General features: G+C 47.5%; 1 protein-coding gene across 1 annotated transcript in view; it reads right to left on the reverse strand.

Moving 5' to 3' along the window:
- LOC308560071 (calmodulin-binding transcription activator 1) overlaps positions 1-25,240 on the reverse strand; it is a 618,909-nt gene that overhangs the window by 431,450 nt on the left and 162,219 nt on the right. The window contains exon 2 of the mRNA XM_081143617.1: positions 9,979-10,046. The gene's annotated coding sequence lies outside the window, so the exon portion shown is untranslated. The remainder of the gene's footprint in view (positions 1-9,978; positions 10,047-25,240) is intronic.

Here is a 25,240-nt window from a genome sequence, read left to right on the forward strand (position 1 = left end):
GTGTACTGTGTATTTGTGCATGTGTTTTGAATTTTTTAAAAGCCCCCTAATAAAGAACTGTGGGTAACCTGAAATAGCACAGATAGTAATACCTCCTAGCCAGACTGAGGGCAGCCCAGAATATCCGGTGGAGATGGGGATGACTCATCTCACAGAAAATTATGAATTGCGCACAGGGTCTGCTCTGAGAACATGCCTCCTCTCCTTTGGTATTGCTGGGCATTCAGGCAGCTCCCTTCCTCTGCAGCCAACAACAATTTATTGGATCAGAATTGATCCAGAGGAAATGCTACAGATGCCAGTCCGGTCCATTACAGAAATAACGGACAATCCCAATTCTCCAAAACCAGGAGAGGGAAGCGAGGATGCTAAGAATAAACTCACTGGCAACAGAAATGAACCAAAACCACAGTCATTGGACACTGACTGGCAGGCTATGTAAATGCCCATTGATTTGCCTGAGCACAGGGCCAGTGAGCCATCTCATCCTCTGTAACGGTCACCATGGCCAGGCTATCCTGCTTAGAGGTACCAGAGGACAGCACCCTGGGTGAGCAGTCTCCAATCAGGGGGCGCCAGCACCCACCTGGCATTTCGGGGGCCCTGACCAGAAGCACCCTGCCACATGGGACCTTTGTACCATTAACATAAAGAGTGTTGAAGTGCCATTGTCAGGTGACACGCATGGCACCCTGATGGCCCAGCATCTCCAAAACTCTGCCTAGGGAGAGGCTATGCCACGCCCCTATGCCGACATCAGGAAAGGCTCTGAACCAAGGGCGGTGCGTTGAAGCAGGTGGGGAGGTGAGTGCTGGGGGAGATCAGCTGGGCTGCAGGCCTCTGGGGCTGCACCCTCGCATGCAAGGAGTGTGCATGTCTCAGCAACAGGGTTCCCTGGGCCCGGCCATGAGCAGTGATGCATTTAGAAACCTCAAAACTACACTAGGAGGCATTTCTCTCTGAAAAAGACAGGAAGAAAGCAAAAAAGAGAACGAAATAGTGCGTCAGACAGAGTGAGCGAGAGAAGGGAGAGGCCTGAGAAGGGAGAGGCCAGGGAAGAAGACAGGGCAAGTGACGTGGAGGACTGAGCATCGTGCCTCCAATCCAGGGACAGTAAAGGGATGGAAACAGGTATAAACCCACAAGGACAGAATGAGGGGGAACAGGGATGAGCATGGGTCAAAGATGTCAACACATGCTAGAGAGATGGAAAGCAGATGCAGCGTTGAAACCCACCAGCCACAGAGGGGACACCAGGAACAAGCCAATCCACCTGCAGAACCGGGGCAAGACTCAGGTGCCAGAGAAGGCAGAAGTGAGGGGTGGGTGGGAGGCAGGGAGAGGCTGCAGATTTGTGTGGCGAACATCAAACCCTCCCAGGGCTCTACATGGACAGAAGCAGCCAGGCAACCACCTGGCCCTGGCCTCCCTGGAGACATGTTTACCCTCTGGAGAAAGAGAGGTGAAAGACTCCGGACCTGGACATCACAGAGGAGAGGCAGGGAAGACCAGCGTAAACCAGGATAATGAAGTAATTCTGGTGACATTCCAAGCCCCTCCCCTGCCTGGCTCCCTGACCACGGGCAGCCAAGCCAGGCCAAACCAGCAGGCAGCATGCAGATGGACCCTCCTCTGGGATACTGGCATCCCAGACGTCAGCATCTGGAGATGCCGAGTGTCAGAACTGCCCAGCCTCACGCTCGCTGCGTCCTCAACAAGGCCTTCCCTCGTAAGGGAAATAGACCGGAGGGCAGAGTTGGGAGGGCTAAGTCCTCACTGAGCATATGCGGAAGTTACAAAATCACATCTAAAATGGACAAATCAAGGAAGAGCAGAATAAAGATACTGAGAAATTTGGAGGTAAAATATCAGAACTAAAAGAATTGAAAGTGGCCACTCCTGGGAAATAGGATTCAGCTGTAGGGCAGAGGACTGCTGTTTTTTCCTTACAAGCCTTTAAGACCATTTCACTTATTAAACTATGTCATGTATATTTGTAATACAAATCAAAATAATAAAAGAAAGTAGAAGCAGGAGCTGGCAGCTGTCTAACCCAGGGAGATATAAAAGACACAAACATCCACTCCCCTCTCTCGGCTTCCTCCCACAAGGAGGCCCAGGATGTGATGAAAACTGGTACAGCTGGAAGTGCCATTTCAACCAGCGGCTGAGTACAGCTGAGGACACACGAACCCACGTGTGTGACAAAGTTCCCCTGACCACCCAGGTACCGGCTGCACAGCCCAGAACCAGGCAGCCAGCACACCCACCCTGGCCCCCTCCCATGCGCATGGGGAGGCGGCCTCTGCCAGCTCCTGCTGCTGTGCCTCCTCCGCAGTCTGTGATTCTGGATAATGACCTAGAATCTGGGACAGACCCACTTCTGTAAGGAGGCTAGGGATTTCCCCACCACCGTCGAGACACCAGACACTTTATCAGGATCCAGGTCACAGCTAATTCCCTGCCTCATCCGGAAATGACAGGACCCCTGAGGCAGATGCCTTGGGGTGGGGGTGGGGTTCCCCGGCAGACTGGGGCTCCTCCTGAGTCCTGAGTCAGCAGACCCACCGAGAACTCCCCTCACACTACATTTGCTCTTTGGTTAATGCTGCTAGTTGGGACTTCGTCAAGGATTTGCAATACATTAGGCAAATGCTGAAGTGGATGTAACATGACACATCGTTATGTTAATTTGATAGCAGGTCCCCAGTTCAGCATAATGCAAAGGTCACCACACTGAACTGATTGCTGACCTAGTTTATTTTTTTTCTTTTGCAGTTCCGAAGAACAGAGTCCCTGAAATGATCTAGGTATAAGGCGCGCATGCGCACGCACACACACTGGACCAACCCTCAACCCCCAACTCTGCCCGACTGGACACAGAAAGAGCTACAGAAGCAGCTCTGGGAATCTTTTTTCTAACTGTTGTAAAATACATAGAACATGAAAGTTTCCATTTCAACAATTCCTAAGAATTCAGTTCAGTGGCATTATGTACATTCACATTACAGTGCAGACACCACCCCATCCCCACACTGTTCATCTTCCCAAACTGAAACTGTCCTCATTCACCACTAATCCCCAGGTCCCCCCTTCCTCCAGCCCCGGGCAACCGCCATTCTGCTTTCAGTCTCCATGAAGTCAACATTTCCCAGGACCTCCTATCAGCGGAATCAAACGGTGTTGTCCTCTTGGTACTGGCTCATTTCACGTAGCACAACGTCCTCAACGTTCATCCCCACTGGGGCACATGTCAGCATCTCATTCCTTGTTAGTACTGGAAAGTTTTTCATCATCCAAATGGGATCTCGACAATATTTTGCAATTCTATTCTGGTCACTCAAGAAGTCTCCCCAGGAGAAGATGCCTCAGACGTGGCCAATAGGTCACCCCGTGTGTCACTTACAGAGGACCTAGCAAAAACACCAGCAGTGCTCAGGAACCAGCCTGGAGTCTGGTCAGGTTGACCTCTAGGTGAGCCTTCTGCTCATACACGGACACCACTGCCCAGTCGTCTCTGCTGGTCTGTGCTGGTGCCACCTGCTGCTTGGTCAGGAGTCCACTCACCACCACACACCCCCATCAAAGCTCCTGCCCTTCTGTACACAGACGTTCAGAGACAAAAGAGACAGTGGGACCCAAGGGCAGGGGAGCTCTCCATCTCACTGGGACAGTGAGACTTCGTGCCATGATTGTCAAATAATTGACAACAAAGTGAATATGGAGGGCTTCCTATGAGGTGGCATGTTTGGGGAGGGCACCCAGGAAGAGAAGGATCTGAGGGACGAGCAGATTGGGCTGGATGGAGGCCAATGGCTGAGTGAAGGCAAAAGCAGGGAACACAGGTGTGTTTGGAGGGCAGTGAGAAGCCCACTAACCGGAGCAGATACTTTGAAGGGAGTCACTGAGAAAGGTAGGCCCAGGCAGAATAACGACCTTGAATGCAACACTGGAGTGTGGACCTGCTCTCCCTGGATGCCTGAGGTTTCCAATAGGATGATGGTAGGGTGGGGGCCCAGCCTGGAAAGGGAAGCACAGGGGGAGCTGTTCCAGTGACCCGGCCTGCAGTGAGCAGTAAGGGCTGAGCCTGGAGGACACAGGAAGTAAGGATGTCAATTAATCTGGAACACTGGCAGAGCCCGTGACTAATTCCATTCAGGGCACAAAAGGAAGACAGGCCAAGAAGCAGTACAAGGTGTGCACTTGGGTGTCTATAAAAGGAGGTGGCTCTTTGGAGAACCAGGGAGGTCAGAGGAGCCTCTAAGTGGGGCTGAGGGCTCCCCTACTTCCTCCTCAGAGAAAGGAAAGATGACAGGCTCGAGATGACATGACATGCAGGTGGCCAGGAGACTCAGACTTGGGAATGGTCCACGGAGAAAGGGATCGTCACACCCCGTTGTTCTCAGAGCCCTGGGAGGGGAACAGGGTAAGAAAGAGCGGAGGACCCAAGACTTGGCATCCACTGCCCTGCCTGCCCACCACGGAGGTGGGAAAGGGTCCAGAACAGAGGGATGGGCTCCAAAGAGCCGGCAGGGGGAAGGGGGGGTCTCTCACAGTGTCACTTGGGTCTTCTTGAAGCTCAGGTCTCACTCTTCATCTTTCCTTCCAGACCCCACCCGTCTACTTGGCTGTTTTACTGCTTATTGACCAAAAAGTATTTAGTGTTCATTATAGGAAAATTCTATTACTGTACCTTTAGCACTCCAGTGTTAAGGTGCTATCTACATAAATCTAATTAAGTAATTAGATAATTAATAGGATTTTCTGGCCCCCTTCCACCCGGTTAGAAGGGGTTCCTAGGAGGAAGTGCCTTCGGTTCCACCGTGAGCCTGCGAGCCCTGGCTTCCGGGGAAGGCTGCACGTTTCCCAGGCGAGGAGAAACAAGTCACTGGGGTTGCTGAAAGTTGCAGCCCCCTTACCCGACTCTGCTCAGCCCTGGTCCCTGCCATACGGGAGACAGCGCGTTTCTCCCTGCCTGTGTCCAGTTCAGAACCCAACACAGGAACACACCTTGGCCGATGCACCTGAGCTATGTTCACCAACAAAGAGAGACTCTGCCTGGTGCCTGGTCTCCCGGAGGGTTCAGAAGTCATGGAGCTGGGAGGCGGAGAGGGCCAGTGGGCCACCTTTGATCCCCACACCCTCTATGTACAGTGGAGTGTAGCATAAAAGCCAAGACTGTGGGCTTTATCCTGGCTTCAAATTCCTGTGGCACATTTACACAATAAAATACTACTCAGCCAGAAAAAAAAAAGAGAGAAGGAATTCTTACCTTTTGCGACAGCATGCATGGACCTGGAGAGTATTATGCTAAGTGAAATAAGCCAGTCAGAGCAAGACAATTACCATATGATCTCACTACACGTGGAATCTAATGAACAAAATAAACTAACAAACAAAATAGAAACAGACTCATAGACACAGAGAACAGACTGACAGCTGTCGGAGGGTGGAGGGGAGGTTGGGGGCTGGGTAAAAGAGGTGAAAGGATTAAGCCAAGGGAAAAAACCTCAAAGACGCAGACAATAATATGGTGATTAGCAGATGGAAGAGAGGGTGGGGGGAGGTAGGAGAGGGTAAAGGGGGGATAAATGGTGATGGAAGGAGACTTGACTTGGGGTGGTGAACACAATGCAATATACAGATAACTTATTATAGAATTGTACACCTGAAACCTATATAATTTTATTAATCAATGTAACCCCAATAAATTTAATAAAAAAAAATTTTTAAAGGAATTTCTCTTAGAATCTAATAAAAAATAGCTACTGAGCACAGTGCTGGGCCCTCAGAGTGCTCCAGAGCATAGTACTAGGTCCATTAGCTGTCCTGTGGAGAGACTGCAGGACAAAAATAAACAGAGTGAAGCAGGTCTCTTCCTTCCCAACACTCAGAGCCGCGCTTTCTACCTCCCTCACTCACTTCACACGTACAGAGTGGGGCAGCACAGGCACTGAGCGCCTACCATATGTCCAGCACCACAGGAGGAGTGGGGGACACACCACACACAAACCAGACCAAAAATCCGCCTCCTCATGGCACTTTCACTCTGGGGAAAAGAAGGTCAGATAAGAATAAACGAATTAAAGAGATAAACTGCTGAAATATCTGGTGTCAGATGGTGATAAACGCTCCAGAGAAACATGAAACAAGAGGTGAAATGGGGTCTTGTTGGGGGAGGGGTGCAATTCTAAATTGTATGTTCAGGGAAGACCTCACAGAGAAAGTTACCCCCAAACCAGGCTGGAAGAAGGAGCTGAAAGAACATTCTAGACAGAGGGAGGAAGCTCTTGATTCCAAGATTCGAAATTCACCCCATGGGGTGGGGAGTGGGGAGTTCCCTAGGGTCTCCAAGTGGTATTATTATAGTGCTGAGCACACAGCAAGTGCCAAATAAAGACATCCTGAAGGGTGATTTTTCAAACTGCCATTTCCAGAAGGTCCCAGTTGCTGATGCTACAATATGAGCTGTTTGAACATTCAGCATTCGGCCCTGTGTCGGTGCCACTGCTGCCCCGCAGCCCCCAACCCTGGGAGCCTCCGCGTAGCTCACTTCATTATTAAACAGGTGAGCGGGGCTCCTGGGACTTTCTCTGTAATTAGGGCAGAATCTGAGCAAGGGCTATATTTGTAACCCCCAGCCATCAGCAAGCTACAGAGACAGGGAGTGGGTCCCTGTGCGGCTCCTATACCAACATCTATATGTGTACTGATTACAACAATTAATTTAATAGGGATTCCTCCACACAAACAATGTATCATTTTATTAGGAAACTCTATAAATGTCAGTGGTGCAATTCATTTTTATTAATTTTCTAAAATGAAATTAGCAGTGGCGGCAGCAAACAGAAGTTGCATCGCCTTCTCATTCAGCAGAGTATTGGTGCCATTAATTCCTTAATACCAGGAGGCCGGTTTGTATGAACTCAGCAGTTAACTGCACCAATTAATTTCAATAGTAGAGATGTGGGGGGGGGGGCAAACTCAACTCAACAACTAATTTAGGAAGGTCCTTGAACAACAGCAGCAACTTTTCCTCCCCCTGGGACAAGCAGCTTTCAAGTGTAAACATGGAGTGGGTATCACAATACTAACAGGAAAGGTTCTGTCTTCACCTCTGTCTTCAGGAGAGAAACCCTCCTTCCCAAGCCTGCAGAAACCCTGGCAGACGCTTCCTGAGGCCAAAGCCTCCAGCTGGCCCTGGGGCTGCCCCTCGCTGGCAAGAGGCACCGCATCGTCCTCGTGCATCGGCACAGACCCTCACAGCATGCAAAACAAGGTCACAGATATTACATCGTTCAATCCTCATAATGGTCCAATGAGGACAGGGTCAACATCAGCTCCATTCCATATGTGAAGAAGAAAAGGTGGGGCTTTTAAAGGGACTAAAGTGGCCCTGGCTGGGTTAAGTGTCATCCCTGATACACCAAGGCTGTGGGTTCGATCCCCAGTCGAGCACATACAAGACTCAACCAGTGAGTGCAAATAAGTGGAACAACAAATCAATGTCTCTCTCTCTCTCTCTCTCTCTCTCTCTCTCTCTAAAAAATCAATAAAGAGGCTAAAGTGACTTCTTAATGACACAAAGCTGCTGAGTGACAGCCAGGGCTCAAACCCGGGTTTGTCAATATCTGACACCCACATTCCTTCTCATCTGCCATGTGTGCCCCTTGTGCCTCAGGATGGGAAGTCTCTTGGCTCTAACTATACTCCAAAAAGTCAACTGAGTCAGCATGACCATGAGTGACATTCACTTCTCAAATGGATTCCAAATTCCAAAGGCTGAAACACGAGGCAGAGTCCGCACCCCCACCCCCACCATCCTGAAATGTTCGACTGTTCTGTCATCAAATGGAGGCTACAGCAGGGCTCATGTGTGCACATCTGAAATCAGCTGTCTGGCCTGGATGCTGTCCAGAGAGCTCACTCTCTGAAGCTCTTCCCTGCCACTTAGATTCAAGGAGGGTTTCGTTGAGGAGTGAAGGGTGCACAGGGGGGCTGGAGGCTGCTCGAGATGAGAGCTGCTCCTGGGAGTCAGGAAACGGTGCAGAGGCAGAAATCAGACAGATGTCCTCCTCCCCAAAGAAACTAGGACAGCAGTTCTCAAAGTGAGGTCCCAGGCAGGCCTGTTAGAAATGTCTAGTGCTCAGGCCCCAACCAAACCTACTGAATCAAACCCTGGGGTGGGGCCCAGCACGTGCATTTTAACAAGCTCTCCAGCTGATTCTGATGCCTGCTCAAGTTTGAGAATAACCGCCCTGGAAGAAAATGCCCCCAGAGGGGAAGAGAGATGAATGTGCCAAGCTCTGCACAGTTCAGGATACGGCTATGCTCATCAAAGAGTAACTGGTGTCGCTGTTCACTCCCCCCCTCCCCCCCCCACACACACACTCTAATAAGAAAGTCCTTCCCAGACCCATTATTATTGGGCTTGGCCAAGGGAACTGCTCTGGCCCATGGACATAGATGCCACATGCAGCAGGGGTTTTCAAGCATGGATTGCACGCAGCTTTTAGGCCTCTGCCATCCTCCAGCAGAACCGGACAGTGAGCAAAAGGACACGTCGAGCGCTCCTGAACACAACCCAAAGCCACAGCCAACCACCCACAGACCTGGGAGCGGGACATAAAATCTGTTGTTAAAAGTCACTACATTTGGAGGTTGCTTCTTACATAGCATTATCACAACAAAAGCTGACTGTGACAGACCACTTGATTTTATAGCAAAGGAAACCATGGCCCCAGAAGACTTGAGGAGATGAGGACACCCTGCCATGGAATTCACGGAAAGCTACAAGACTCAGGGACTCAGAGCCAATATCTACCCCTCCTGGGAGATGCGAATCTCAGGAACTAATCTCTTTCCTCAATACCCCCTGACCTCCTCCATGGATATTGTTGCCCCCCATCTGAAGGATGCTACCTACTAAAAACCCAAGCCTAATGAAGTAATAGTTTAAAGTACCTTCTAGGATGAGTTGCCATTCCAGAGGACAAGACCCTCTTTCCTCCATGGCTCAGAAAAAATGAGCAGGTCAAGCTGATGGCCTCGGGGGCAGAGGACACACCCCACCCCTTCCCTAGTCCCAGGTAACAAACGCGGAAAATCTGGTGTTTCTGCTCAAAGTGAGACAGACTGAGCATGCCGCCTCTTAAATTCAACCCACAGCCCCGAGCTCCTATAAGCCCCACTCTCCACATGAATAAACACCTGGCCCCGTCACCGCTGATAGAAAAGTGATGGCGATTGGGAGAGAGGGGCCATGCATTCCTGAAGCTTGGAAACATAACATACCAAATATGAAAGCTGAGAGCTGGAGAGGAACAAAGAGGCTACCTTTAAAATAAACCCTAATCCCAACATCACCACTCTTCTCAAAATAATACCACTTTCACAGGCACATCAGCTGCATCTTTTCCAGTTCCCTCTACTCCCAAGTGGCAAGAGAAGTTCAGTGTTTGTGGCCATTGGCAGGTTCAAGGACATTTACTGCACAATAAACTGCAAACTTGGCCACTGCTTCTGATTTGGGAGATCTTCTTACCACCACCAAGAATAGCTTGACTTTCAGTTTGTAAAAGGCACTGAGGTGGAGGTGGACAGTTTAGGTAGCTTCCCTTTTAAAAAGTAAGTTTCTAGACAACACTGGTGGCAGGCGGGCACGTTCCCAAAATAAACTCCCCGTGAGGTTCCTGCCCGCCAAGGCCTGCAGAGCACCCGGCAGGCCGAGGGACCAAGCGCCGGCCATCAGATTCAGAGTCCCCACCTGCATGCTGATAGCTGCACTGCTTTGAACTCACCACATTGCACTCACTGCCACGGTCCTGGGTCAATCAATGAGACCTCAGTGCCACGAGCGCTCAAGCACAACGTGGCATTTTCAACTGGCCCATGAACTGACTAGCCCCACCAGGTAATCAATGAAAATCAATCCATTTACTGTACATATTTGAAAAACCGCAAGATCTGGGACATTACCTTGTCTTAGGGGATGTGGTCAGCCATTCTTCGTGCTTCTCAAACGTTATTAAATAAGCGGCAATTTCCTGAAACAGAACAAAGAGATAACGACAATTAGCTCACGTTGGATCCTGAGAGGTGAGAAAGTCTTTGTTGTTTCCCGGCAGCTGTCTTCCTTTGCGAGGCTGGAACCCCATCTCTGCCAGGAAAACACTCAGCTTGGACTGCGTTTCTATTTTGATTTTTTTTTTAAGCCCTTTCCATTCAACCTGCCACACAATAGTAATCAAAGCACTGGGTTTCAAAAGGTGAGTTAGTGACAAGGACAAAGGTATTTCTCTATGGGCGGAAAACATTAGACACCACTTCAGATTCCAAATGTCATTAATTTGGAAAAGGGAAAAACATGTGCCCATAATAGGTCTCCACTCATGCAAGGTCATCACTGGAAAGTTCGGTCTGTCTTCTTTCGAAGCTGGACTGATCTTTCATCATTGTCACAAGAGATGTTGCATTCTCCTGGATTGATTCCCAACCCCCGGAGCCAAATCACACAGAGATTACAAAGAAATGGCAAAGCCATATTCCCGGGACAAAGAGAGAGAGAGAGAAAGAGAGAGAGAGAGAAAGTTAACCTTTCCCCACTACTGATAACTTAATCTATTAAGCTGAGCTCCAGAAAGAAGAGCCATGTCAGCAGAGTTTAAGGCAAAGATGGAGGAAATGTGGGCACCTGAAGGTAAATTAAATATTTATAAACACAACAACATCACTGCAGATAGAATTACTGATTTATTAATAATTTCCATAAAAAGCTAGTGGGTGACATCAACATAAGTCATTGCTCCAGCTCAGAGGCATGATACGGCCCATTACTCCCAGCTCCAGGCAGACCTGCTAGCGTGGAATTGGCAGGGACTGTAAGTTAAATTAAGGTTGCACCAGCGCGCATTTCCCTTGATCTTGGTGATGACATGACACGGAGCTGCTGTCCTTGACTATCAGAAAAATGTGGAGAACAGGCCCCGGTCTGAGCTTTCTCTGCAGCCAGGGGGTCTGGGGGGGGCTCCTTGGCATGGAGCAGCCCTCCACCCAGAGGCCCACAGCCTTCCTCTGCAGTTAGCCTCCGCTGGGCTTGGACACAAGGAAGCTGACACCTGTAACCTGAGACACTAACCTTGGCTTTGAAGAAAAAGAAGAAACTATCACCAAAACCAGGTAAGCAGAGCAGCTTAAAGTAGAACACAGCAGCCATGCCACACAGTGTGAAGGCCACAAGCCCCGGTGGAGATAAGAATCTCACAGAATCGTGGAAACCAGCCACGCCCATGAGTGACTGGTAATGTGGAATCCAAGCCTCCTCAGTGCAGACACAGAGCCTATGGCAAACATGACTTGTCTCCTCAAATGATTTCTACCACTGATTGCAGCTGAAGCTGATCAACCAGCACACTGCTCTCTCACGTCCCTGAGCCTTTTCATATTCTATTTCCTCTCCTTAGAAAACGCTTTCCCTCGGGTCCCACGAGAGAGACACGAGCTCCTGTGCTCGCCCTGCTCACTACTCATCATGGGCTGCCTATCCATCCTGTGTGCTCCCATGGCACCCAGCTCTGCCCTCCAGTGCGAAGGATTTATCACTGTGCATCCTGATTGCTTGTTTACTTGGATAGCAACCCCCCCTGGATCATGAGCTCCTTAAGGGCAAGGAATATGCCATCACTGATATATCCTCAGGACCTAACAGTGTTCTGATAAATGTCTGTTAGGCAGATGGATAGATGGGCGGGTAGATGGATGGGAGGGATTGGGGAAGAGCAGGCATTATAGAAATAAATGTAGATATATAAGTGTGTGTCTGTGGGCATGGGTTCTGAATGTGTTGTGTTTGTATACGTTTATTACTGAAGATTGTTGAAGCAAAAGCTTAAATGCACCAAAACGCAGCAGTTCCTGGATAAACCCGTGCAGTGACTTAGCTAACTTTGAATCACTGCAGGAAGGTGACCTGCCATCACGGTGACAAGCATGTGCCCCAGAAGCAAACAAACCTGGCTTTGGCTGCTGGCTCTGCCACTTTTTAGCTGTCAGATCTTGAGCATATGACTTAACCTGTATAGGCCTGAGATAATACTACCACAAGGGGCAGTTATAAAGAGCACTGATTTTTAATACACTTAATACATATAGCAACACCCACCACCATAGCTACCTACCATTATTATCATTATAAGGTCTACATGGTGTGAGCCACCTGTCCGGAGCCCCTTGATAAGGTAGCAGGTACTAAATGGTCCATCAGAAGTTGCCAGCACTGCTGGACTTACCTTCATCTATCCTCACCCTACACCCCCCCACACACACACACCCTGTGCCCACAATGAATGGCAACATTACAATGACTGTTCAGAGTTAGCTGGAGTCAACCCTTCCATTTATCTACTGGTGCCCATTTAGAGCAGATGGTGGCTAGAGGAAGTAGATAAACTGAGCCCTTATGAGCATCAGCCCACCTACCTGAATTTTAGGAGGCTTGGAATCTGGAGGAATGGTCTATGCCAACTGGAACCCCTCAGATCCATGCCTTTGCCCAGGATCATACTGAGAGCTAAGTAACCCCCTCTCCCAGTAGGATGGTGACAGAGTGCGTCCCAGCCACCTCTAGATTTATCACAGTGGTCCAACAACCCAGACACCCAAGTAAGACCTTCGTGAACATCCCTCAGCCAACTCTCACCCCAACCTGGCAGAATCCCCCAACTGCAACTGCCCTTCAAAGAGAAAAGCTTCTTGGACCACTTACTGCATTCAAGATTTACTCTCCAAATATTTTTTTTATATCTTTATTGATTTCAGAGAGAGGAAGGAAGAGGGAGAGAGAGAGAAACATCAATGATGAGAGAATCATTGATTGGCTGCCTCCTGCACGTCCCCAATTGGGGATCGAGGCAGCAACCCGACATGTGCCCTGACCGGGAATCAAACCATGATCTCCTGGATCCTAGGCCGATGCTCAACCGCTGAGCCACGCCCGGCCAGGCTCCAAATATTTTTTGAGCACCTACTGTGTACTAGTCAGTGAACAAAACCACTATGAAGCCTACCCTAAAAGAGCTCACGGTCAAGAAGGGGAGAGACAAGTCATTGTAATAGTTCAAGGTAAGAGCTACAGCAGTGTCAACTGTCCGGGCAACTCTGTAGCCAGACCCAGCAGGTGATCACAGGTCTACTGAGCTATTGCACAAGCAAACAGAGGCCCTAGGAAGTCATGCTGATTTATGAACTACTTTTGAGCACTCCCTCCTCCTCCCCCAAGAAAACAGTGACACCTCCCACACAGAGCTCCCTTGGTGGACCACCCACCTCAATGAAGAGCAGCCTTTCTGAGCAAAGGAAACAAAATGCCTTGACCCAGGCCCCTACCCCTGTCCTGCTCAAGTTGGCTAGGCCCTGAAGCTGACCTCAACCACCAGGGAATGTCACCACGCTACTATCTGGCTCCCAGCAGGACTGGGCATGTCTGAGTCACCTGTCTATTCCCACATACATGTTTCTCAGTCTGCCCAGCCCATTTCCCTAATCCAGGTCTTGGTCCACCTCATCATCAGGTGGGCAGACCATGGGCTGGACCCTGCCTTCCCAAAGCTTAGGAACTGTTTGGGAAGATAGATATGCACATGCCAAAGAACCACACAGAATATTTAGATGCTAAATATTGTGGAGCAAAGTAAAAACTATCAAAATTCAGAGTAAGACGAGTCCACTGGGCATGTTTCCGGCTGACTCAAGGGCCCCTGACCCTCAGTGCATGCATGATTTTCCCACCTGTTGCCTCTCAAACTTAAGTCTGGCCCAGGAAATCCACAGAATGGTCAAACAGGAGGAGAGCGTGCCCCAGAGACATGGAAACAGGGACTCAAACAAAAATGTGTACATGAATGTTCATAGCAGCTCTCTTCACAACAGCCAAAATATGCAAGAGGCCCAAGTGTCCATCAGCAGATGGATGGATAAACAGAATATGGCGGAGTCATATAATAGAATATTATTCATCCATAAAAAGAAATGATCATATGTACATGCTACACGGATGAGCCTTGAAAACATTATGCTGAGTGAAAGAGGCCAGACACAAAAGATCACATGTTGTGTGATTCCATTCCTATGAAATGTCCAGAATAGGTGAATCCATGGAGACAAAGGAGATGAGAAAAGAGACAGAGGGGTGGGGAGTGACTGCTGAGGGGGATGTGGTTTCCTTTGGGGGGATGAAATGCCTGGAACTAGATAGTGGTGAAGGTAACACAACGCTGTGAACATATTAAATGCCACTAGTGGCAAATTACACGTTATTTGTATTTTATCGCAATAAAAAAGAAGAAAATGTGGGCATCCCGCAAGGTGGGCTCCGGGATGGAGAGCACACCACCCGCCCTACCTGCAAAGGTGGGCCCTGGGCCTGCAGGCCTCATCTAGCCCCCCACTCCCTCAGTATCTCTCTCTCTCTGGATCCCAGATCCCGAATTGATGATGAGAAGAATGACTCGACTGTCAAGATGAAGGAATTCACTGCAGGCTCCAAAGCAAAGACTGTCCAGCTTGCAGATTTTAAATGGTTAGTTTGTCCTTTGGATGCTCAACTAGAAAAACTGCCGCCAAGCTCTGATGTCTGTGTATGGCAGGGGAACAAACTAGAGTCCTCGAGTCCGCCAGGCCCCTTTTATCTGCTTAGCACCAGGGAAGCAGATGGGCCCCTCCCCAAGGCACTGACAAGCCCCGGCACAAAGGGCAGAGAGGGCAGGACCCAGGGGCAGCACAGCCCTGCACTTGGCATCCATGCCTCATCACACGCTGCATCATCACGCATCCCAGCCATCCAAAGGCATGCCGATCGCTCACCAGGTAGGGCTGGGCTTGTCTGCCCCAGGCTGATGGGCGCTGTTGGAGGACTACAAAGCTCAGCTGGGGTGAGCAGCTGTGGGCAGGAGAGGCTCAGGGGTCACCCGTGGAGGCTGCCCCAGGACCAGCAGGTGAAAATGCATCATTTTGCCCTTTCCCACCTTGGCCCCACACACTGATTCTGGCCACATAAACTGCCTGGCCCTGTTCGTAGCCCATCTCCTCCAGGGAGTCTTCCCTGGTGTCTCACTCCACAGTAAACTCCAGCTTCTGGAACTTTATCCACAGTGGTGACACCACTCCTAGACTGCCAGCAAAATGCTTTGTGTTGCTAGCATTTATGGGCATGGTGGTTCTCCCTCCCTCAGTTTCCAGTGTCCAGGGAGGCTCTGAGTCTCAGTTCCTACATCACCTACAGGCCCACTCAGATCTCGTAAGTGGAGATGACAGTCGACAGATGAGGGTTGAATGAAAGAATACAACGGTCTCTTCTAAAGGCTGCAAACAGAGCCCATTTCTGAGGCAATTCTTGCTGCCCACTGGGGGGTCTTGGGATAAATACAATTGCCATTAAGGCTGGTGCTCTATGTGCGGAGGCTGTACAGAGGTGTCTGGCTGAGCGCTCCCAGTTCGGGAGGCAGCCCCTGGCAGGCCAGGAGCACCAGAGCAGCACTGTCCTGTAGATGCATAACTTGACACACAGGTGCCAACCACAGGAGTGATTTTAACATTGCTAGAAACTACTTTATAAAAAAAGGTAAAAAGCAGGAGAAATTAACATCCAGAATATATTTTATTTATTAACATATTTTCTATTTTAAACCAATGTATCCAAAATATGATTTCACTCATTAAAAAAGGAGTCATGAGCCATTTTGCACTACATTTTCAAACCCAGTGTGTACTTTCCAGGTATGACCCTGTCTCAGTTGGGAGCAGCCGTATTTCAAGTGCTCGGTAGGCACATTCGGCAACTGCGTGGGGCAGGGCAGCTCTAGACGTCAATATCACAGGAACCTACAAAACAGACAAGCCTTCTGCAGTCAAGCCCTATGTGCCCACAGGGCCCACGTGGAGCCCAGGTGTGAAGGCAGGCGCTGCACAGCACAGGCGGCCTGTGGAGCAGGGCTCGCTGTCCCACTGGTCCAAGTCACAGTGAGGAGCCATGTCCTGCCCCTGGCAGGTGGGAGCCTGTGTATGTCTGGGAGAAGGTGTGGGCTTCTCAAAGGGACTGAGCTCCCCTCCATCTCTCAGCCCAAGCTTGCGATCACGTCCATTCCCTCTCCAGAAGTAGCCACCCACTGCAAACATCCCACAGAACTACCCAGCCCAGAGAAACTGGCTCCCCTCACCCCACAATTTCCCCTGAAGCAGCCCTCAGAAAAAGGACAGGAGTCCCTTTCCTTCAACTGTCTTCAATTGGCTCTCCTGGCCCAGTCCATTCTCCATCTATCTCCAAGACATGGGCCCACTGTCAGGGAGAGAAGGGTCAGTCTCCAGGGGCCTACAGTCCTTACTGGGACAAATTAAACAAAACAAACTGTATAGAGACATGTTTTGTTTTTTATTCTCCTGAGTCCAAGTAATAAAAATATCTGTGGTCTATGTAATCTCAGATATTTTGTGTCCAAAACTGGATCTTTCAACCAAGGGATAATTTTGTAAAGTTTGTTTTTTATGAGAGCTCTGCCCAAGGGTTTTATCTGTAAGGGACCAAAGCTGAGAGGGGGGAAAAAGGCAGGACTCTCCTAGCAGCTGGCCTGGCATCTGCTGGAGCCACCAAATGCAATTATATTACTCCCAAACGAGAAGTAAAAATATCTTGTTTCCAATACTCTTAGTTTTAAGACTCATACTTAATGTCCTCTGGGTATTTCAAAGGTGCCAGAACCCTGGTTATGTACTTTGTTACGGATGTGTGAATGTCATTTAATGACTTCTAACCAACATGTTTACAGTGGAAGCAACTTTTCCCAGAACCCACTACTCACTGCACTTTACAAAAAATAATTAGCCTCTCCAGGGCACACCCCCATACACACCCTGCAGAAAGCTGGTGGGTCTTCTCCTCCGAGATAAACATTCCAGCCAGGCGTCTAATAGCGCTATGCCCCCTCTCTACACATCCTGTTCCCACCCACTGATGTGCTTCTCAGCGCCCAGCTGGCCAAGCCAACACCCTCTATAGGAGGTAGGGGGTCCCCACCCACAGATCAAAACCAACACCCAAGTCATGCCTTCCAGATGACCAGCTGTTGTTCTAAACAACTAGCATGAAGATTTCAGTGAGCCGAGGGTGTCTGGAGGACTTCCTACAAAATAGTAAGTAGCAATTCAGGATAAACTCCTAACAGCCTGGGTTTGTGAAACAAAGCCTGGCCCAGTCGGCTGTGTTATTCAGACACGGTTAAGCATCCCCATGACCACCAAAGTGCCAATCAGAGCAGAAACAATGAGCCGCCATAAAAACATTCGGAGAAAGATTCAGGGAAGAAGCAATCCAGCCACAGTCTTTCATTCATTTCATTATCCACTCGCTGGTTCAATCACTCGATAAATTACTGAGCACCTACTATATGCCAGGTACCACACAAGGCCCTCATGACACAAAGATGGGTAAGTGATGGTCCTGGGAAATTTGGCTGGATACAGGGCTAGCATGTCAACTGCAAAACAGATGATAGGTGCGCAATCAGCAGCACGAGTAACATGCTCATGCTGAGAAGACAAGAGAAGGCTGGGCCAAGGAGCTGACATTTAACTGGGTCTTCAAGAGTGAGCAGGAGGTGGCCAGGCTGGCACGTGGTAGAGGCATTAGCGAGACGAGGCAGCGTTGCAGAAGAGGGAAGTGGGAAGAGCAGATGTGTTCGGGGAGCACTGAATTACGTGAAATAGCCACAGTCTGCCTGGCAAGGGGGATGACCCAACGCAAAGCTGGAGAGAACAGGGAGGCACCCAACTGTGCAGGAATTAAAAGGCCCAGACGCGACCAGGCATGGCTCAGAGGTTGAGTGTTGACCTAGGATCCAGGCGATCGGGGTTCAATTCCCAGTCAGGGCACATGCCCAGGTTGCAGGCTGCAGCCTATCAATGACTCTCTCATCATTGATGTTTCTATCTCTCTCTCTCCCTCGCCTTTCCTCTCTCTGAAATCAATAAAGACATATATTTTTTAAAATAAAAAAACAAAAAAAAAAATGCCCGAGGAATGGAGTCTTAGCCACAAGAGCCAGGGGGGTCATGGAAAGCTCTAAAGCAGAGGGGAGACACGAAAAGGGCTGTGCTGTGGAAACATGCCCTTGACGGGGCCCTGGCAGAAGAGGCTACTGATCAGACTATGATCACAGCCCAGGAAAGAGCTGATGAGACCTGAACTATGAAAATGGAAATGAAACAAGCGGAACAAAGTTGAATTTTTTCAAAAGTGAAACAAATGGGGCTTGCAAAACAATTGGCTGGAGAAACTGAGGGAGAGCAAGGCAGTGAGGATACCTCCACAGCAAAGGAAGCCGGGGACTGAATCTGCCCCAAGATGCGCTGGCTTGGTACACACAGCACTTACTCCCATTTGGTTTATTTGTCACTATTTAAAGACTGGGAGATGGAAATTCCCAGCTTCTCCTGAAAAATAAGGTCTGGCACCACTAGGCCCATGTCCCTGCAGAGTGTGCACTGGTTGGAGCTGAGGAGCAGCCGCCCCTTTGGGTGGGGGGCATGTGCCCTCAAGTGGGCACCTTCCCCTGCTGGCTGGCTTCACTCACAATACCTGCTTGGGCCTTGTAGGCACATGACTCAGGGGCTCCCACTCTGATGTTTCTGGATTGGAAACTGGGTGGATGGTAAAACCATAACTGATACCGGTTATCCAGAAATAAATACATTTAGAGCGACAGATTTTAGAAGAGAGCTATGTAACCGGAGCACTCACTATCCCTTAATAAAAATGACATTTGCTGATTAAGCTGTTCTCAAGGTTGCCCAACCTCTATTTCAGTATTGTGCCAGTTGTCAATTTATTATCTTTTCGCTCCAATCTCACCCTTCTTTGTCCTGCTTTGTGACATGGGAGCTGGGCCCTATAAGATGACAGCAGCAAGAAGGCCCCTCCCTTCTGATTCCCATCCTCTATCATTATCGTTATCATCACTGCTCTTTAGAGCAGGTGACCAGTGGCCATGAAAATGAGCTCCAGCACCTTCAGGCTACACGTCCTCCCTCCAGTGGCAGGTGGTAACTCACCTGCCACCCTCCAGCAACAACGAGGCACTCCTGCAGAGCCACTGTGTGTCATTCCCTGGGGCAGCCAGCACATCCCCGTGGTGGCCTGTGCTCTGAGGATGTCTGAATCCCAGCCTATGGGGAAAGAGGACTCTTCTAGCCCTTAATTTATTGGTTGTCTACTCTTCCTCAGCCTAGATAAGTAGCAACTCTCAGAATTTTCTCTCATTCCTAGTAGTAGTCAACCACCTTTTACTAGTTAACAATTCTTCATATTAAATTTTCTCTGTTCAAATGTCCAATATGGTTTCTGTGACCTGACTGGACCCTGAGGATACTCACAACCGCACTGCTGGGTCATCCCAGAGCACATACTAAAACGTACAGGGGGGATGAAAAGATGTCAGAAGGGGAAGAACGGGTATCGAGGGAAATATGCAGACTCCCCAGCACGTCCCCTGGATGGCAGCCACACAGTAGTCTGAAAGACATTGGAACAATGTGTGTCCTACACTTTCATTTGTAAGAAGAAATAACCTGCCTCTTTGGGAAGATAAAAGGCATTTCTTGTAGAGTAGAAAAAAGTTATTCCATCTCCCTTTGGCTGCATCATATGGGGTATGTCACTGACCTCTCCTCCCCTGAAATATGGGGCAACACACATACCACATGAGGTGATGTGTGTAGGTTCTTGGCACACTGGGGGCGGGGATCACTGGGTTACAACTTTTTTTAATCAGTTCCACTACGGTATAGTTTACATATAGTAAAATGCAACTCATCTTAAATGTACAGTTCAATGACTGTGAACAAACAAGTCCACTGTGTATCTATCACCACATTCAAGATAGAAGACCTTCCTGGCACCATGAAAAGTTCCTTCATACCCCTCTTCAGTCAGTCAGCAGTGAGCAACCACTGATCTGCTTTCTGTCACTGTAGATTAGTTTTGCCTGTTCTAGAATTTCATATAAATGAAATTACACAGTATGTACACCTTTTGGGTCTGGCTTCTTTCACTCAAAATGACGTTTCTGAGACGGATCCATGTTGTCACGTGTACCAGTAGTAACCCATTCCTTCTCATTGCAGAGAATACTTCCATTGGATGGACATGTCATAATCTGTTTATCCATTCCAATGCTGAGGAACATTTATGTTGTTTCCAGTTTGGGGCCGTCACGAATAAACTAACATTCATTTACAAGTCTTTGCATGGACAAACATTTTCATTTTTCTTCGGTGAAAACCTAGGCATGAAACTTCTTGGTCACATGGTAAGCATATGTTTAACTTTATATGAAATTGCCAATCTGTTTTCCAAAGTGGTTGCACTGTTTTATAGTCCCATCCCAAATGTATATGAATTAAAGTTGCTCCACATCTTTGCCAACACTTGGCACTGTTGGTCTTTTCAAGTTTAGCCATTTTAGTGGGTGTGTAGTTATCTCATTGAAGTTTCAATTTGCTTTTCCCTAATGACTAGTGATGTTTAACATTTTTTTCATATGTTTACTGACCATTATGTATCTTCTTTTGTGAAGTCTGTTTAATTAGGCTGTTTGTACTGTTATTGAATTACAATAGTTCTTTTTGTATTTTGGATAGGAGTCCTTCATGAATATTTTCTTCCAGTCTCTGGCTTACTGTTTCATCTTCCTCGAGTCATATTTCAAAGAGCAGAAGTTTTTAAATTTAAGTCCAATTTACCATTTTCTCTTTTCCTGCCCAATTTAAGAAATCTTTGTCCACTCCAAGTTTCTTTGCTTTTTATTTGGGATGTTTAGACTGTTTATATTTAGTGTAATTATTGATGGTCAAGTTTAAATTTACCATCATACTATTTGTTTTCTATTTGTTCCATTTGTTCTTTGTTCCTTTTTCCTCTTTTTCTTGCCTTCTATTGGATTAACTGATTTTTTTTTAAGTATTCCATTTTCACTCCACTATTGGCTTATTATGTTTGCCTCTGTTTTACTTGTGATTGCTCTAGGATTTGCATTGTGCTTCTTTAATCTAACAGAATATTCCTTCAAATAACATTAAATCGTTTTATGTATATTGTTAGGACTTAAAAAGCGTAGTTCCACTTTGCCCTTTCCGCCATTCCTGGTATTGTTTGTTGTCATGTATTTTACTTCTAGATATGTTACAGACTCCAATGCAGTGATTTAAGCACCTAATAATTACCTTTTAAACAAATTAAAAATTAAGAATATATTTACCTACATATTTACCATTTTCAGCGCTCCTCATTGTTTTGGTGTCATTCTTCTTCACATGAAACCTCCTTTAACATTTCTTGTAGTGCAGGTAGGTCTCCAAGCAATAAATTATCTGATGTGTGTGCATGTGTTGGTTTGCATGTCTCTCTGGTTACTGGAAAACATCCTTACTGCACTTTAATTTTTTAAGGTGATTATATTGCATATAGAATTCTAGGCTGACAGGTTTTCCCTCTCTCGACACTTAAGAGATTTCATTCCATTCTCTCTTGGCTTGCGTGGTTTCAATGAGAAATCTGCAAAAGTTCTTATCTTTGTCACCTGCAACGCATTCCTTCTCCCCCGCACACACACACCTCTGGTTGATTTTAAGACTTATTCTTATTGCTGATTTGAAGCAATTTGAATATGGTTTTCTTGCTGTGGTTTTCTTTGTATTATCTTGCTTGGGGTGTGTTGAACTTTTTTTTTTTTTTTTTAAATATATCTTTATTGATTTCAGAGAGAGGAAGGGAGAGGGAGAGGGAGAGAGAGAGACAGAAACACCAATGATGAGAGAGTCACTGATTGGCTGCAGCCCGCAACCCGGGCATGTGCCCTGACCGGGAATCGAACCCCGATCGCCTGGGATCCTAGGTCGACGCTCAACCGCTGAGCCACACCCGGCTGGGCTGAACTTCTTGAATCATTGGGTTTATAGTTTTCACCAAATATGGAACACTGGCAGCCATAATATCTTTAAATAAAGCGTGTTAGGCGTGTTCTGGCAGGCATTTATTTGTGGATCAACCTGATCCACTCAAGACTTAGTTCTTATCTTCATAAAAGTGGGTCTACAGCACCTCTTACTCTAGAAATGTTTTAGCCCTACTGCTATTCTTTTTCTTTCTGTACTAAATGTACCATTTATTTGAGGAGGACTCTCCAATCTGGCTGGTCAGAGTTTGAACACCCCCCAGTCCTATGTGAACTTGGGGAATTTTTCACCTTACAGCCCTTAGATGTTTTTAGCCCAACTGGTGGAGTGTCACCTTACACTTCAACAGCTTAGCATCCAGCTGAACTTCTCAGGGGGCTCAGGCAGATTTCTGGAGCACTATCTCTGCAAGACTCTGTCCTCTCTGATATACTGCCTTCTAAATTCTGGCCTCCTCACCCTCCCCAACTCTGATATCTGCAATTGTCTCCCCAATTCAGCAAGTTGACTGTACTCTGTATGGGAACCCACCCCTGAAACCATAGTTTTGAAATGCCCTCAAGCAGAAAAATACAGTGATTGCAGGACCCACAATCTCCTCTTGGGAACTATAGTTCTACCTTGACTATTGTGTAACATGAAAATATTTATTTCCCATATTTTGTCCAGTTTTATCATTGTTGATGGCAAGAGGACAAATCTGGTTCCAGTTACTCCATCATGAACAGCAGCAAAAGTCTTGCCATGAATTTTTAGATTTCCATTTTATTCTTTGAGAGGTCATCAATCTTTAAAAAGGACATAGCTAGCCAGAGGCAATAGGGTTACAACTTTGCAGGTGCCACTGCTGCCTCTAAGAGAGGATACCATAAAGCCCATGAGGATCCAGGCTTTCTCAAAGAAGACTGGAGGGAGAGATAGTATCCAGGGACAACTGAACACTGGTTCTGCTTTAACACCACCTGCCCTTCACCTCTATCCCAGCTGGATAAAGATGTAGACTTGCTGATCTGAAGCATTCAGCTCAAGAGTCAGACGAGCCTAAACAAGCATAGATTGTTGTTATAAGTCCTTCCAGAATAGTGATATAAACCTGAATATAAAACAAAAGTAGTGTTGCAGGGATTTGGCTTCTTTTTCAACCTTGGTAGGATTTTATCTGCACAGAAAGTGTCAAACTGCTAACTCCCATTAAGAACTAGTAACAAGGGACAAGCTATGTAAAAATAACCTGCCTCCACTTGGCCTTTGTGGTAGCCACCTCCCTCTGAGATAAATTCTGAATTCCTGGTTAAATAAATCAGAAATTTATATCAGGGTGTGTGTGTGAGTGTGTATGTATATGTTCTCTTCCTGCCAATAAATAACCCCACCCACAATGCTAAAAATCTCCACCTCTGCTCTAACATATTAACCAGTAGAGTGCTTTGGAAGTGGTTCTTCATCAAATAGGTCAGAAAAGGCTTTGAAAGGAGCAGACATGGCCCTGGGGCCTCAGAGACAGCGCTGAGGTGAGCGTTTTTGCCCTGCTCCAGGTCCTTCCTGCCTCTAAGCAAAGCAGAGCCACCTAGCCCTGAACTGAAGTTCCTTGCAGAACAAACCCCCCAATACTCATCCTAACCCCTCCCCTAACCTAAATCCAATAAGACTAATGAAAACAGAAGCAAGCATTCTTAAAATTAACACGTTGGAGATATAAGCAGAAGCCACTGATCAAAACCTACTATGTTCCCTCACAGCCGACAGTTCGAGAACAGCCCTAACACTCCATAATGGAATCCCATTATCTACAAAAGAAACTCGTTCCTGAGGAGAGCCACAAACAGAGTGTCCCAGGAGGCTGGCAAAGGGGAGACTCCTCTGCTCCCACAGAAAGGGTTCAGCACTCCAGCGGAGAGAGCTATTAGAGCTTCAGCAAGGGGGAGGTGCCTCCCACACGTTACAAAACTGAGAATGGAATTGAGGATGCGGTGGGGAGGGGAGGCTCGAGAGCCACTTTGTTCCATCTGTGCAAAAGCAGAACAGAAGCCGATTTCACGTGGGAAGAAAATAGAGTCAACAGATATCCTTCCTTAAATTCCAGAACTGCCTGAATTTGGAAAACACAGGGATTTCAGCTAAAGGAGGGAGCAAGTAAGATTAATTAGCAAATGCCTCAAATCCTTAATTCACACTTCAAACAAACAAGTTAATTGTGTAGCTAACAGAGTGTGACTTGATTACAGGCCACTGGTGGCCGTTAATAGATGAAAGGTGTTTGGATTTCATAACCCGCCTTCATGAGAGACATTCAGTTTAGTCACCGCCTTCATTTGCTAACACCTGTGATCATGAATCCCACAGGGCAAGCAAGCACCCCAGCTCTGAGCTTTTGCAACTGAAGAGTAAACAGGGGAAGAATTCATGAATTTTCTAGAGGTAATTGTTCCACCCTGCTTTGAAGAGCAGTTGAGTTTGCTCTCAGAAGACCTTAACATATGCATGAGCACAGCCTTCTGAGCTGACACACAACTCAAAGGGCCCACTGCTATGCTGCTTCAGCAGAATCCCTCTGGGAAGGCAGAACAGGACCAGGCTCCAACCATAGACACTGCCAATCAACCATGCAGATGCCCTATTCCCAAAGACACAAGCCTATGTCCACTGAAGGCCTTAATTAAAATACAAACAGGAGATGCTTCAAAAAACTGACTACTGATAAGTCTATGTCAGTCTTCCCTTTGACCACATGAGCCCTGTCCTCAGAATCTCAGATTGCTTTAAAAGCAAAAGAGAGATCTTCCTCTCCTCTTACTTCTTGGTAACATCAAACAGTAAGATCAAACATAAGGAGCCCACAAACATCATATCGTGTCACCTGAAGAGCAGCATGGGCCATGGGGTAACAAGCACAATTAATATATCTTCCTGAGAACCTTGTGATGTGATGATGCACATAATGTCAGATTATGAAAAGAACGCTTGCTTTTCAAAGCATCCTCATAGGGCAACATCAATAGGACAAGGACTGAATTGGTCTTTTTTTCTGGTAATGCAAAAAAGAGATTCCAATAAAGGGGGCCCCCTATCCAATGTGAGGGTAGCCTACAAAGTCAGTCCCGGTGGATCTGCAGCCAGCCGCACCCTAAAGGAGCAGCCTCAGAGCAATGTTCCTACCCTCACCTCTTGAGCTCCATTAGTTCCTGGGGTATGAGTCAAGCATTATGGAAGACATAGACCAGAAGAAGACCTAGGCTTTCCT

Source organism: Miniopterus schreibersii (genome assembly GCF_964146895.1).
Source record: "Miniopterus schreibersii genome assembly, chromosome: 8".
NCBI lineage: Eukaryota > Metazoa > Chordata > Mammalia > Chiroptera > Miniopteridae > Miniopterus > Miniopterus schreibersii.